Genomic DNA, 14,517 nt, shown 5'->3' with positions numbered 1-14,517 from the left:
GAGTGAACATTTAGACACTGCAACGAGAAGTGAAGAGGGGATCTCCTTATTACAACTCAACTATAAAACCAATGCAATGGTCTGTATGAATGCTGTAGGACGTGCCGCTATAGAAAACGGAATGGTAGAGGAGAGAGGTAGAAGGGGAGACGTGATGGAACTGGGTCACCCTGTGAGAGATCTCAAGAGTCCCTCAGGAGTGCTACACCGGGGCCTGTTGTCTTGGGCTGCAATTTGTCATTGAACAGGACGCTCCCTGGCGCCCTCAGCTCTGTGTGTGTTGACGTTTGTCATTGTGTGGAAGACAGAGGAAGTGTGTGATGGTGAAGTCGTGTGGGTGTAGGGGTCGACAGGTCCCTTCTGCTGCCCTCGCCTGGCTGACAGCCATCTGTGTGGTGGTCAGCAGCCGTTATTACAACAGGAAGTGAGAGTCGCGGGATAATAAGTTGGGTAGGAAAGGGCAAAACGGGAAGAGTCAACATCCAGCCTGAGATTAATGGCTGTGCACAAACATATGGTTACTCTGATGTGGGAGACGTGTTTGGCATACCGCCATCCTTTAACGAAGGCTTCAAGCTCAAGCAAAGGGATTCTGCATTGGAAATGAGTCGCCAAAAAGGCTCCACCTGCAATTGGGAAAATAAAGTGCTTTATAAAGCTGATAATGAAAATGGTCAGTCTTGCATCTTTGAAAAGGCTCATATGGTCAAACATACACTTCAGACCAGTTAAATATTCCATACCCGAATACATTAGTTACAAGACCTTGGAAATCAATCCCAACTCAAGGTCAACCCTCACATTTTTACCAGGGCTTTAAAGTACAATACGCCAGGGGTAGGCAAGTAAGTTTGGCCGTGGGCCAATTTTTTGCTGAGCCGCAAGATGGCGGGCCAGAACATAATCAAAGCCTAATTCAAGGAATTGATTTTGGTAAGAGGGCGCAGCGCCCCTGTTCCCCGGTTCACAAAAAACTCTCATATGGCTGATAATCCTCCCCATCAACACTCTGAGGCGCAGTCAGATCCGCTGATTGGTTCACTGATGATATAGGCGCCCAATCCAGAGCCTCTGGCTAGACCCGCCCAGGCTCGTCCTCTCTAGCCCCATTTCAGTCCCAAAGCCAGGGCTATTATCTGTATTTTAACAGACTTATCTTTTGAATTGAGGTGTATTTATTGTTCTCTTCAAAGTTTATTTTTCTCTGAAATTGTAGGGAGGATGGTCCTCCCTTTCCTCGATGGACGAGCCTCCACTGAGTAGAGTTATTAACTAGGTAGCAGTGTTATTTAACATACTTTTATTCTGATAAGTATTGTCAAGTTCTCTGGGTTTTTGGCATTTATTTGAGTGTTTGCCCACATTTGAGAGGCTTGAGGGACAACTGGAATCCTTTTTCCTTTTCTTTATTTCAACTTTTCAAAAGACACATTAGGATTCTTTCAGGTTGAAAACCTTTAAAAAAATACCAAAGGACAAAATAAAACAATTACAGCAGTTTTGCTTTGCAATTTAATATATTATAACCTAAATTAATCAGTAACCAAGTATTTTACTCAAACTCAATGTATTTAATAGTTAAATAAGTACTTTAATTGACCTGGTTCCCCCCAACCACACATTTGCCATATGTGACCCGCTCTATCGAAATCAGTCGAAAGTCGCAACGGCTCATTTCAAAATAAACGTGGATTTGCGTAAAAAAATAGTTTTTCGGGGATCGGGTGTTTTGTTTGATTTTAAATAAACAAAGTCTTGGCTTTCAGAATATGACATTTTTATTTCCAAAATCACACGATAAATACATGTTTGAAGCTTGTAAAGGGAAGATGACAGCTCTCCCTCGCCACTCTGCTCTTCCACAGCGCCGCTTCCCCTCCCTCCGCTGACATTATGAATGTAAGCGGATATGTCGGGACAGAATTTATTTTACAGGACAAATTTGAAACTTACCGGTCATGTTTCAATAATAATAATAAGAATGGTGTAGCAGAGTTTCCGTTAGCAGGTAATCACCGGACTAGGACCAGTTAATGGGGCTCATTTTTATATTGCTTCAGTTTATAATCGTTACAGATCAACAAATTCAGATTCATTTTTCAATAAATGATTCCACAAACAACAAACAACATAATTATTACATTCAAACAAACTACTTGTAGTAGATGAAGTACATTATTCAAAAGTTTACATTAACTTTGAATAACAACACGGGAGAAACGGATGCTCTCTTTTCCCTCTCCCTCCCTCTCTCTTCTGACAGCCCGTCAGTTTCTCATGCAGCTCCTGCAGCTCGCTAAACAGTGGGCGGGGCTTCAGGTGATCATGCAGAGCTGCGTGTCTCCATCAGACTCAGCAGCTGATCTGATCTCTCTCTCGGGTCCGGTTACACTTCACTCGCGTTTATGTCCATATCGATCAGATCCAGCTCTCCTGATCGGCCTTTATAGAGAGCACCGATCAAACTATTAAGAGTGAATATCGGCCGATAATGACCGGCGGCCGATTTATCGGCGGCTAACGGAAACCCTGATGTGTCGGTCCTATGTTGTAAAAAAAAAAAAATACAAATAATATTTTATTTTTGATTCTCAAAATTACGGGCCAAATATTATTGCTGGCGGGCCAACAATGGCCCGCGGGCCGCCTGTTGCCGACCCATGCAATACGCCATCTTCATCAGCAGGTGAAGATACATTTTGTATGTACCACTTTTTGGACCTTTGGAAAAAGCATTTAAATAATAAGAAAAGACCAACCAGTCCTTAAATTGTGGGACATGAGCAAATTCACTTTGCAGATGAACGCTATCTGATATGGTTGTAATGGGCCGTCCACACGGCGGCGTGCGTTGAAGCTTCAACGCTTCTGCCCATTCACTTTGAATGGGGAGACGTCAAGCTTTGCCGAACTGCATTGTGGTTCCGTTGCTTCGCTTTGCTCGCGTCAAAAGTAGAGCAATGTTCTACTTTTGAAGCTTCGACGGAAGCGTCAGCCAATCAAATCATATGCCAGTACAAGCTCTAGCCAATCAAACCGTGTGCTTGTGTGTCCGGGGCGGGAGCTTCATGTGCTTGGTTGTTGGTCGAGCTTCAGAAACGCCCACCGGCAAGCTTCAACGCACGCCGCCGTGTGGACGCTGCGTGAGGCTTTGGAAGAAAGCTGGTGAGTTAGCTTTTGGTCTAACATTTTTTGTCAGAAATAGCTTTAAATGCCTAACCTTCAGGCAATACACGAGGCGTCAGCTCATCGGGGACAGGATCAATGCTTTCATGTCCTTTGAAATAGGGAGCCCTGTTCCTAACAAATCATTCACAAAAGCAACCCACCAACTCTAACTGGAACCCCCCTTCCCCCTTTTCACTGTGAGCAGCCAGCGAGACACTGTTCATCTTGTCTGAAAGGTTTTGGAAGGCACAGAGTCCTTTAGTTGGAGACAGCTGGGAGGGTTAGAGACATAAAGATGTTCCAAACATATTGCTTTGAATGTGATTGCTGGCTTACTTATTTACGGGCATTACTTTAACACGAAAAAGGGGAACTGTCAATTCCAATGAACTCTCCAAAAACACAGCAGATACTGGACATGCCAAATAATTTAAGAAGCGTATAATCTAAACACAATAATACCCGATTGATTTTCGGATTCCTAGCCATTACTCTACCCCAACAAGCAATTAGTTACCAGCTCACTTTGTCAGGGCCGTCCCACAGCTGCTGGCCGCCCTGCTGTGGACGGTGTAAATAAACAGATAGCGTCCGGGCCAGCAGTGCAGCAGAGAGCCGAGGACGAGAACCAAGCTGGCTCCGCTCAATACAACAACAAAAAATCCTTTCATTACCATGCCGTGAAGAGAATAATTTCCCCTACAATGTGACCTTCCCCTGCCTGCCTGTACCTGAGGCCCCTGAGTGAGCATGCTTTTATTAAAGACTATTTGCATAAACTGGGAAGGGGGAAGATGGGAAAAAGGGGGAAGATGGGGAAAAAGGGTGCATTTCTATGATGTTTTGGTTATCACTACAGCTATTGCCTGTGCCTTGAAGGTTGTTTAGGAGACGCAGGGTGCATTTCAAACATCTCAGGTACAGTTGCGTGTCCATTTAGGAAGTAGGCGGGGGCCGTAGCTTTAATTAGCCCTGGTATTATGGGCCGTCCCGATTCATAGCAATTTATGGAGAAGGAGGCAGCAAGACAGTCAGAGAAGCCCAATGGCGCGTTCATGTCCCATTGGTTTGAGATGACCCAATTATTTCGCTGTGCTTCTCTTCCTTTCAACTTTATTCTCCACAGCACCTTGAAAAAGACTCATTCTCATCCCTGCACAAGCCATAATACGTCAGAATATACAACCTTCTCCCAGAAAAGCTCAAACTGACATAAAAGATAAAGCAAGGACATGCTGATTATATTAGAACAAAGAGACACCTAAATCATGAACATTATACCAAATCATTGCTCAATAGCACTATTACCTATAAAACAACCATGTCATAATTGCACACCAGTTTTCACACAGGCTTGGATAGGCCTGGATCCTAACTTCATAGGTTGTGCATTCATCTTTTGAAAGTACAAGTCTGGGGACAGTTGAGCAAATATTAATAAAACGAAATTAAAAATAACCTTCTGAATGAATATGACTCTAAAGTAGTTGACCTAGGATTGACATGAGTACTTTTTACAATGTGCAAATAACACATTTGAAAAGGGACAAAACCACACGACAGGATTTGGTCATAACATTTTGAATGTTTGACTTGACGCAAGACAAGGTTGACAAACCGAGGCACAGAAAATGACAGTTGTAGTTAAAATCACTGCAAAGGAAACAAACAGACTTGAGTACGCTGTCACAAGGCGTCCACTCTGAGGCGCAATGTAATGAAAGAAAGAGTGTTTAAACCAGCTGCTAACCGAGCAAGGAACATTATCTGAAAGTCTTAACCATGATCATTCCATTTTCAACAAACATGTTTCTGAGTGTAATACAGAAAACACATTTTCTTTTCATGCTTTTTTTTTTATTGATGGGTGTGGCATGCAAGTGCTTTTCCACTGTGTCTCCTGTGAGATACTGAATTCATCAACATGCTGTACAAAAGAGACATTTAGTCTCTGCCTAGATTTGGATTCTATGGCCTTAACTGTGAAGATCAGGATAAACCAATGCAAAAAAAAATAAAAATCCCTTCCAAAACCTAAAAGGTAATGCATCATCATAAAGCTTTAATGCAAGTAGACATCAAATATCCCCTCAGGTTGAGCTGTAGAAAACCCTTCAATATCTCTAGGATTGGCCAGGCCATTAGCAGTCTTTGTGAAGAGCCACCATGTCATGTGAATAGTTTTCCGGCTCACCAGCCCAAGAGCATCAAAATAACTTCTTATCTGTGAAGCAAATGTTTCATTTTTTTAAAATTGTGACTGAGATACTGGCCATTCTGCCGATTATAAAGTTCCTTTCAGATTCTATTAAACAAAATCTGACTCACTCGTGCCTGGTGAAATTAACTGCCTCCAGACTGGGGTCCAAAGCAGTGAATAGAAAGGAGGGATTGACTCTGGGTTTTGCAGAGCGGTGGAGAATTTGGCCGTGCTGAAGGTCCTTCGATCGACAGCCACTCAGCGGCATGCCACACTGTCACCATACCGGCAGACGGTCTGAGAGGCTCCCATGATCTACTGTCTCACTGCAAATCTACCACTTTAAATCACTCCTCACTCCCAGCCTGCAGTCCACCTTTTATACCCCAACGGACACTTCCCCTCCCCCTGAAACGCTCTTTTCTGTATGATGTAACCTGCGAGGGTCCCTTTACACACGGCAGTTGCAGTATCGCCCTTTAAACAGGACGGAGAAATGAGGATAACTGCCATCAAATTCTCTTTGGGGGTAATTGGCAGACGGCTCCAAAGTGACACAAACAAGCTGCCACATTGAAGCTGATGATTGACTTTTTCAGCAGTTTCACTTGGCAGACACGCAGAGGAAGAAGCGGTGGCTGAATGAGCCGTTTGGTAATTAAAATCCATTGTTTGCAGAGGGGAATAATAGGGATCAAAGGGCCTTGTATCAGCGAGTGCCTCCCCCTAAGCACAGAGACAACAGGCCATATGCCCCAGAGCAGAGCAGAACATGTCTAACAGCCAACTTGTTAATGGTGGGGGATTGGGCGCTTGTATGAATCTACTAAACATTACAGATAAGGCTCCTTACAAGCGTCCATGTATTCCAGAGGTCTGCGATTCTGCAGATCTTCTCCAACAGTTTTGCATGTAAACTACTAAATTCAAATAGTGTCGTGCATTTTTACAAAGGATGAGCTCGGCCATTGTCAATTTTCTTCAGTATTCTTTGCATGTTCGGACACAAGGCTCCACACATGCACAAGCACACCAAAAGACACAAACAAACACCAAACCTTATCCTGTCGGACCTGCAATACTGCATTTACATGGGAGCCGCTGACTTCAGTGTCCGTACGAGGTTACCAAGGTAACATGGCCTGCATTATTCAACAGATAAGCTTGGTTTGGCTGTGAGCATCGGCCTGAATGTGTTCCTCAGAGTACATTAGGGTTACTAATACCCCATCCGCTGACAAAGGTTGTATACGTCTGGACATGCAATTCTGTGAGTGATTCATCAGACTAGGTGCTAGTTGAAAATGTACTACGCATATTTACTGCAGGGTCTGTGCTGATGTTTTCTTCAGTTAAGAAATAAGCAGCACACTCAGTGTTTAATAATAAGCACAAACCAAAGTGCTGTCACTGATGTTAAGGGAGTGTCAAATTCAAAAATAAATTCTATTACTTATTACAATACATCAAGTACATAGATAAACTACATTTGTTTTTAAATGGAGGGGGGGAGGGGGTATATTAAAGCTGCCTGACAGCTGTGCTGTGGAAATATATCACCTGGCTCCGTCATATTTATTACCTGCTTTGCTGAGGCACTTAAAGTGCCACAGATAAATCCTACTCTTTCTAGGTTTGGCAAGTGGGCAAAAACCATACCATCAGTGCTTATAGTGCGCTCACAATGCAAGCTTTTCTCTCTGCATGCTAAAGTCACTTTCCCAAAAGCTCTGTATGTCCTTGAGTCCCTTCAGTAGGAGATATACCCCTCCCTCCATCCCTTGATCCCTTGTTTCCTCTCTATCCATCCATCCTTCCCTCCCTCTGCTCCCCCCACCCCTCCCTCTTCCAACATGTGCTATAGCAACATAGCAGCCGGGACTCAATGTTTCAGCATGCCACAGGACAGACATAGCATTACAGCATGGCTGAGCTTATCTATTGGCTCAGAGCCACCGTTGGCCCGGCCCTAGGCGGAAGTGTGGGCGTTCTGATTGGTCACAGGGGGATTGGGGCTTGTATCAGCTTGTCCTCTGGCTGATCTGTTGGACTGGTCCCAGCTCAGACAGAGGTGGACACTGGGAGGGCATCAAGGATTGGGCGACTTTTCAATTAAATCACACTGCATGCTGCAGCACATTCGCTCTCCGAGTGGACCAGCCACTGCACTACAGCTTTAATAAGTACACTCAAGCCACAGCAACTTAATGAGTCTAATTGAACAACTGAAGATAATTACAGCTATTACTAAGGAGACATGTGTAATAAATCAACAGGATCCTTCTCTCTAGACATCATAGAGTATGTTATTATTGAATTGTCCAACATACAAATATTACCTCTCATCGTAGGCTACAAGAACTCACTGAGTGCAGTTCATCTGGATTCCAAAGGTTACTTCCACATATCTCCACAATCACTAATCTTTTAATGAATTACAGACGGGGACCCTTTCCCCTGACTAAGTTTATCACCTTCACCCTCACGCCATCAAGAACGATCATAAATTACTGCAAAAAAGGCGAGATCATGCACACGGCAAATATAAACAACACTTATAGCCAAACCAGTAGGCCTAGGTGACATCCCACCTGGGTTTGCACTGTAAAAACAACATATTCTACCATTGTGAATTCCATCTCCCAGCCACTGACAGATACATGTTCATGTTCATATTCACCAGCAAATCAAGGATAAATCCTTTTTGTGTATGAAATGTTGCCACCGATATATTATACCAGCATTTAGCTTGTGTGACTGGTGCTAATTTCCAATTGTCCTGCATTTGAGCATATGGTAACAAGGAGGAACTCCTATATTGTCCTCAGCAGCTACAACACCTTACCCGTCACCTCTCTTGATGTCACGGCTGGTGCATCTAGCCGTCTGCACCTGTAATCACTCGTAAAATCCTAACACGCCTACGGTCAAACGTAGGGTGGGTAAACATAACAATATAACCTGTGCACGGATTTTCACGCATCTTTTTGAGTGCCAAATAAATATAAGTTGTAAGCAGTATACTGTGGGTGTGCCTCCAAGATAATGGCCCTACACATGATGCACCCCTGCAGGGAAGTATTTGTGCATTTTGTGAGTCACTTAACGGTAACATGTGGCGCCAGTAAGGCACGGTAAAAGATCAGAGGCAGGAGAGGCAGAGGAGTTTCCCCTGCAGTGAGGCTGGAGGGAACAATGGGCTGCTGGATCAGAGACTGACTGCCACTGGCTTCCCCCTCCAGCACGCAGGTAGGCTGGCCCATTCATAAATCACTTTTATTCCTCCAAGCGCTCAACAGCCTCACCTCTTCAAATGATGCACTGTGTAAAGGGATGAGGAGGGAGGGGCTGGGCGGGAGGAGTGGGGGAGGGAGCGGAGAGGAACTGACGAGAGAGATAAAGTGAGCACGAGGAAGAGCCAGGCTGATAGAAGAGGAGCGTGGAGATGTACTCAAAAGGCACAAACTGGACTCATTAGAAATAGCTCTAATCCGTCCATGATGTCGACTGGTGGGCGGGCACACAGATGGGAGGAATTATGACGAGCTGAATGAACGGCCTAGACTTTACTAGCAGGCTTGAATAAAATCAAAATGAAAGAAAAAAAATCAAACAGAAAACGTGGGCTTCATCACCACCTGAAACCGAAATACCTGACTGTTCAATCTGAGAGGAGACCAGTGTGTCATTTTTTGTGAGCGCACAAAGTCCTGCCACAATTCTTGATCAAAATCCTGCTGCAGAGAATCCTCCTCACAGCACGCTGCTGCCACTACGCTTTAAGGTGTGGACTGTGTGATTCTGCCAGTGGGCCATGTTTGACTTTACTAAACACAGCATTCACACGTCGACTTACCAGCAAGACAGACATTCCAACATTGTTATAAAAAGTCTAAAAACGCTACAGAGGGTTAAGAAACACAATCAGGGCAAACGGTGAAACGGAATACACCTGAAATTACTATTAGTATTATTTGTACCTATATTTGATGACTTAATATAACCACAAGCAAACGGCTTCAAATATAAATGTTTCTACAAGAGACGTATTAACTATAATTCTTTTCCACCCGCTAAGCATCTTTTGAACAATATCCAAACATGCAAACAGTTGATCTCACACCATGCCGTTACATTATCAACATTTGAAGAGAGGTACGTCTAAAGCGGTAGTCATAGGTAGAACAATACGCCCCACCCCTTCATTCAGTGAAAGAAAACACATCCATTAGTCTACCCTTTTCTTATTGATCGATTAACTGCTCAGCTAAACATTCAGCCCGTGCTATTCATCATGGTGGGAAGATGTAAGCCATGCTGCTTAGTTTCGGATGCAGATGGGATGTTGGGACGTAATTGAGATTAAACTGGTGGGTTGGGTGGCTGGAACAGGCAGGGTGGAGACCCGCTGAGGGGGATACACAAAACACACAAGGGTGTCGTTGGTGGAGATAGAAGGGGATTAATGCACAACATCAAGTTGAAACGCACATGTACAGTAAGTACTGTGTGTGAATTAACATGTAGTAGATGGAAAGTTCCCTATGGAGGGGACACTCAATTTGGAGTGGTGTGTAAACATAGAGTCTGTAGGGCAGTAACAGGTGGACAGGCACAGTTGCCATTCATAAAGCTGCAATTCAGCCTTTTACATTGGACATGTAAGGTCAAGTTCTGAGCAGACACATTAGCTCGGGAATCCATTTTGACTCGTGAATGGTCAATTTTTGTAACAGCCGTAAAGATGATGTAATCGAAAAGCTATAAATTGCAGTGACAATACATTAATTAAATTGCACACTTAAATCTATGCGGTATTATCTACGCCATGAAAAAGGAGATTTAACTGCGAGTGAGTGCTGAATGACTGGGAGCCTGTTAAAAGGCTTATCAAATAAAGTAGCAGAGAATCGCAGGACATTTTTTCTGGCTCATGAAAATACACTTTGACGAATGATCATGGTGTATTGAGGGTGTTTGTGGCATTTTACTTGTAATGAATGTGATTGTGAAAATACACAGTCTGGTTTCCATACGATTACCTTAAAGAAAAAGAAAAATAGCTTCCACCTCTTGGGGCACTCTGCGGTTAAAATGCAGGAGGGGTAAGTAAGTGCGTGAGCTGTCATTGAGGCATAAGAGGAGAGAAGACGAGTCTGAAAAAGACAGGAGGGCACAGAGGACATTGCTTGCGTACGGTATAGATGTGCCCCGTGATGAGACCAACTAATTAAACAGATTCTTCAGAGGCCGCGCCTCGGGAAAGCTCGAAAAAGACACTTGAAAATTAATGGGAGCTCAAAAAGGAGAGAGGGAGAGCAGCCACAACTTTTCAGTGCGTCAGAGGTGAATTTGCCACTTGGCCTGCATTGCCAAAAGCAGTATAAATAAATGAACGGGAAAACACAGCAATATGTCCTGCTGTCTCACACCCTCCGCGCTACACGTTTACCCTTTCCCTTTCTCCATTACTCGGGTGCGCAGTTCTTCTAAGTATAGAGGTGAGCAGACGGAAGCTCTACCATAAGCAGTGTGTTGCAGCTCTATTTTAAAATAAGAATGATAGGGACTGCGGGGGGGGGTCGAAGGGACACAGAGAGTGAAGGGGGTGGTATCAGAGGAGGCGGTAGAGTTGGTGGTGAAGGATGTAAAGCAGGGGAAGGTGGAGGAGGGGGGGGGGGGGATCAAGAATATACAAGTGGAAGCACGAGAGACCACTTTATTTGGAGCTACTAAAAATAGCGCAGCAAATGGTAGCCGGGGCTAGCTGGCCTAACGCTGCTCTCTCCTTGCAGGCCGGTGGAATCGATAGGCAGGGAGCCGTAAGGGAGGCTTCCCGGAGCCGGTAGCCAACAGTCGCTGAGGGGGGGAGGGGACATGGGAGGAGGGGTGAGGCAAGGAGAAGAGCAGAGTGGAGTGGAGCGGAGCAGGGAACTATTTTTTGCACTGCTTGACTAAATATGGTCAGGGAGGTGGTGAGACAAGACACAGGAGCAGCCCGGCAACAGGGGCCGAGGCATGCTTCAAATGCTTGGCTTCCCACAAAGTGCTAACCGTTGAGCTGCTTTCTGTGGGGCGGGGGGCCGGTTGACCTCGTGTCCCTAATTTGCTGCCACCGTGTTCTCCCTGCCCTCTTAACTGCAGCAGCATCTCCACTTGATCTTATCCAAGTGAAAAAGGTCACCCCTGGAGATGCACAATCTAGAAGCTGCATACTGCAGCATAGCTGAAACAATTTCCCCACGAGGGATTAATAAAAGTCCATCTCTTAAAGACTCACAAAAGAAACATTCCAACAGGATATTAGTCTCCGACATTGGTAATCAAATCTGCATGTCTCGCAAGGGACTTTTAAAAGTACAGCTGTCTTCTAGTGCAGAGGCACAGCCACCTCAATCACAATTCTGCTCTAAAACATTCAGTAAAGTCGCTGTTCTTAGCCACTGTATAAAGTTCCACTGAATAATAAAAGCACATTTTAAGAGCAGAATGAAGCTCTGGGTCTGTGTGTGTGTCGATGGAACCGGAAGAAGGCAAGGTGGGAGGACGGTAGGTACACGTTCTGCCTCCTCCAAACGACCAGGGCATCCTCCCAGCTCTCTCCCTCAGAATGCACATGATGGAGAGGAGAGTGCTGCAGTTTCCCCCCCCACCCTTTCCCCCCTCTTCTCTCTCTGCCTCCCCTTTTTTTTTTCTTCAAATGGCAGCTCTTCATGTCAGTCCCACGTCTTCCTCTTCTATAGGTATGACTTGTGGTTGTATGGGAATGTGTGTGCATGTGTGTGTGTGTGTGTCCTTTTCCCCCCCTCCTCCCCTCACTGACTCTGGCACTCAACCCGCCCGCCACCACCACCCTTCCTCCTCCTCCTCCTCCTCCTCCTCCTCCCCCCAATCATAGAAGCTGATTCAGCGAGTCAGGCGTGCACCCGGCACACACGATGGCTGCAGCAGCTGGAGCGCTCTCTAGGTCATTATGCCTCTCTTCACTACGGGAAGAGGAGGAGAGGAGGGGGAGAGAGAAGGATCAGCTCAGATAAGAAACTGATCCGACAGGTAATATATGCTCTTCCTTCGCGTTCGGACGGAGTTTACCCCCGACGGGCCTCGATGTCTCCTGTCCTGCCTCTTCCCTCTCTCCTCTTTGGATGCGATCAGTTATTAACCGCATGGTTTGCCTGTGAGTCGCGTAGTCGTAAGGGGGAGTGGAATGCAGCAGCACTGGGACAGAACTTAACCAGAGACCACCTTTTTCTCCTCTCTTGTCTTAAGAGAAGGAAAGAATTAAAGGCTTTATAAAAAAAAAAAAAGGGGGGGGGGGGGGGGGGGAGTATGGAGAGGATGCAGGAGGAGGTGGAGGAGGGAAAAGGAGGATGGGGAGTTGCTATGGTCCACATGGATTTTAGCCCTGTTTTTTTGCACTCTCCACTCTATCTCTCTCATCTTGTTCTTTCTCCCTCCCTCCCTCTCTCTTGTCTTGCAGTCTTGCACTCTTTCCCCCCCCCCCCCCCTCTCTCTCTCTCTCTTGTGTTCCTGGCACTGGCCGGACATGCTGCAGCAGCAGAGCTCTTTGGCTCATTAGGCTTCATGGTTGCAGCCCTGCCGCTATCTAATGACGGACTCGTTAACTCAGACCTGGACTGGTGTGGAGAGAAATTCCCTTAGGAACAATTCGCCCTCTGCGTCCGACACCTTCCAAGATGCTTTTGTCACCATCAAGGATACTATATATACACCAGGACTTTTAATGCACAATATTTTTGTCTTTTTTTTTAAATAGCTTTTTTTTTTTAAGATCACTTTTCAATTTAATAGTGGGGCGGGGGAGGTCACTGGCGTTCTTGATTGATGGGAGGTAAGTTTGAGGACGCGTCACACTTTTTGAGTCCAAGGTTGGCCGATTGGGGCGGAAGGATGGAAATGTGGCGACCAGAGGGATGACGAAGCATCAGAATAATGAACAGCGGGCAGGTCAGGAGTGCTGAACAGGGAGAAAAGCGGATTGACAGCACACAGCTGTGAGAAGTGTATTAACACAGATGTGAGGGGGGGTGGAGGTGAGGATGAGCAGGAGGGGATATTGGGCAGCAATGTGTGTTGGTTGAGTAGATGTGTGTCACCGGCTGGACCCACAGCACTAAGGCTAGTAACCCAGTTTCTTGTCTCCCGGTGTAACGGATGGCTATAGCCTCGGCAGGGCATGCAGGGCACACAGTGCTGCAGTGCTATCGCCCACACCAGAACAGGCAACAAGCAGAGGGCTAATTCACGTTCCCCAACCTTCACCCCGCTGTATGTAGGAAGGAATTTCACCCCCCCCCCCCTCTCCTATTTGCTCACCCTCTCGGGTGGCTGTGACATTTCCTAAACAGGACGTCACACCTTTAGGACCGGGCTCATCCACCAACTATTGCCTTCAGTTCAACCTATTAAAAACCCTTCTACTGCAAATACATTGCAGCAATTTTCCCAATTACCCAGTTGTCGTCCAGTAACCAAAAGTCCCCAATCTAAAATAGTCTTCCCTAATCTATTTTCTGTTTTACACCCATTGCCTCAGCACCTTTTCTGCTGGCCAGCTAAGTGTGGTTGCAGGCAGTGTCAACTTGTGGAATGTGTTGGTCTGGGGCAAAGATTCATTAGAGACTTGCTGAACAATTCTCGTGACCATGCAAATCATTATTGATCTGTTCCACCCCCATTGCAACAGAACAGCAGGTGTCTCTGTAAAAACACAGACAGGTGAGGTTGGATCAGAGGAAATAGGAAGCGAGAAGATGACGATAAAAATAGTGATCTATGTGTGAAAAGACAGAGAACACGGTACAGAGAAAAGGGGGGGTGGGGGTGGTGGGTGGGGGCATAGCCAGAACCAATCCACAAGTGCTGAGTGGGCATTAGCGCCTTCATGTGACCTATGGCCTGCCTCTGCGCCTAAAGCCCAAATCCTGCTCACAAAAGCTTCCTGTTCCACTTGGATCACCCTCGTTTTCAAACATCAGCAAGCGCTCCCACTGGGGACGTTGCTGACACAAGAGAGACGGGGGGGGGGACAGGGAAGAGCCACATATTGGTCAAAGTGAGAGGTAGGAGAGGAGAGGGGATATAGAAAGTGGGGGTTGAAATAGGAGAACGACATGGCGGTGAGGGAG

At 45.7% G+C, this 14,517-nt stretch overlaps 1 protein-coding gene across 7 annotated transcripts in view; it reads right to left on the bottom strand.

The window, feature by feature from the left end:
* Positions 1 to 14,517, bottom strand: part of mib1 (mindbomb E3 ubiquitin protein ligase 1) — a 49,662-nt gene that overhangs the window by 13,239 nt on the left and 21,906 nt on the right. The gene's annotated exons all lie outside the window — the stretch shown is intronic.

Source organism: Gymnodraco acuticeps, unplaced genomic scaffold (genome assembly GCF_902827175.1).
Source record: "Gymnodraco acuticeps unplaced genomic scaffold, fGymAcu1.1, whole genome shotgun sequence".
In the NCBI taxonomy this organism is placed as follows: Eukaryota; Metazoa; Chordata; class Actinopteri; order Perciformes; family Bathydraconidae; genus Gymnodraco; species Gymnodraco acuticeps.
Note: the sequence above shows the minus strand (reverse complement) of the source record. Positions and strands in the feature narration are given on the sequence as shown.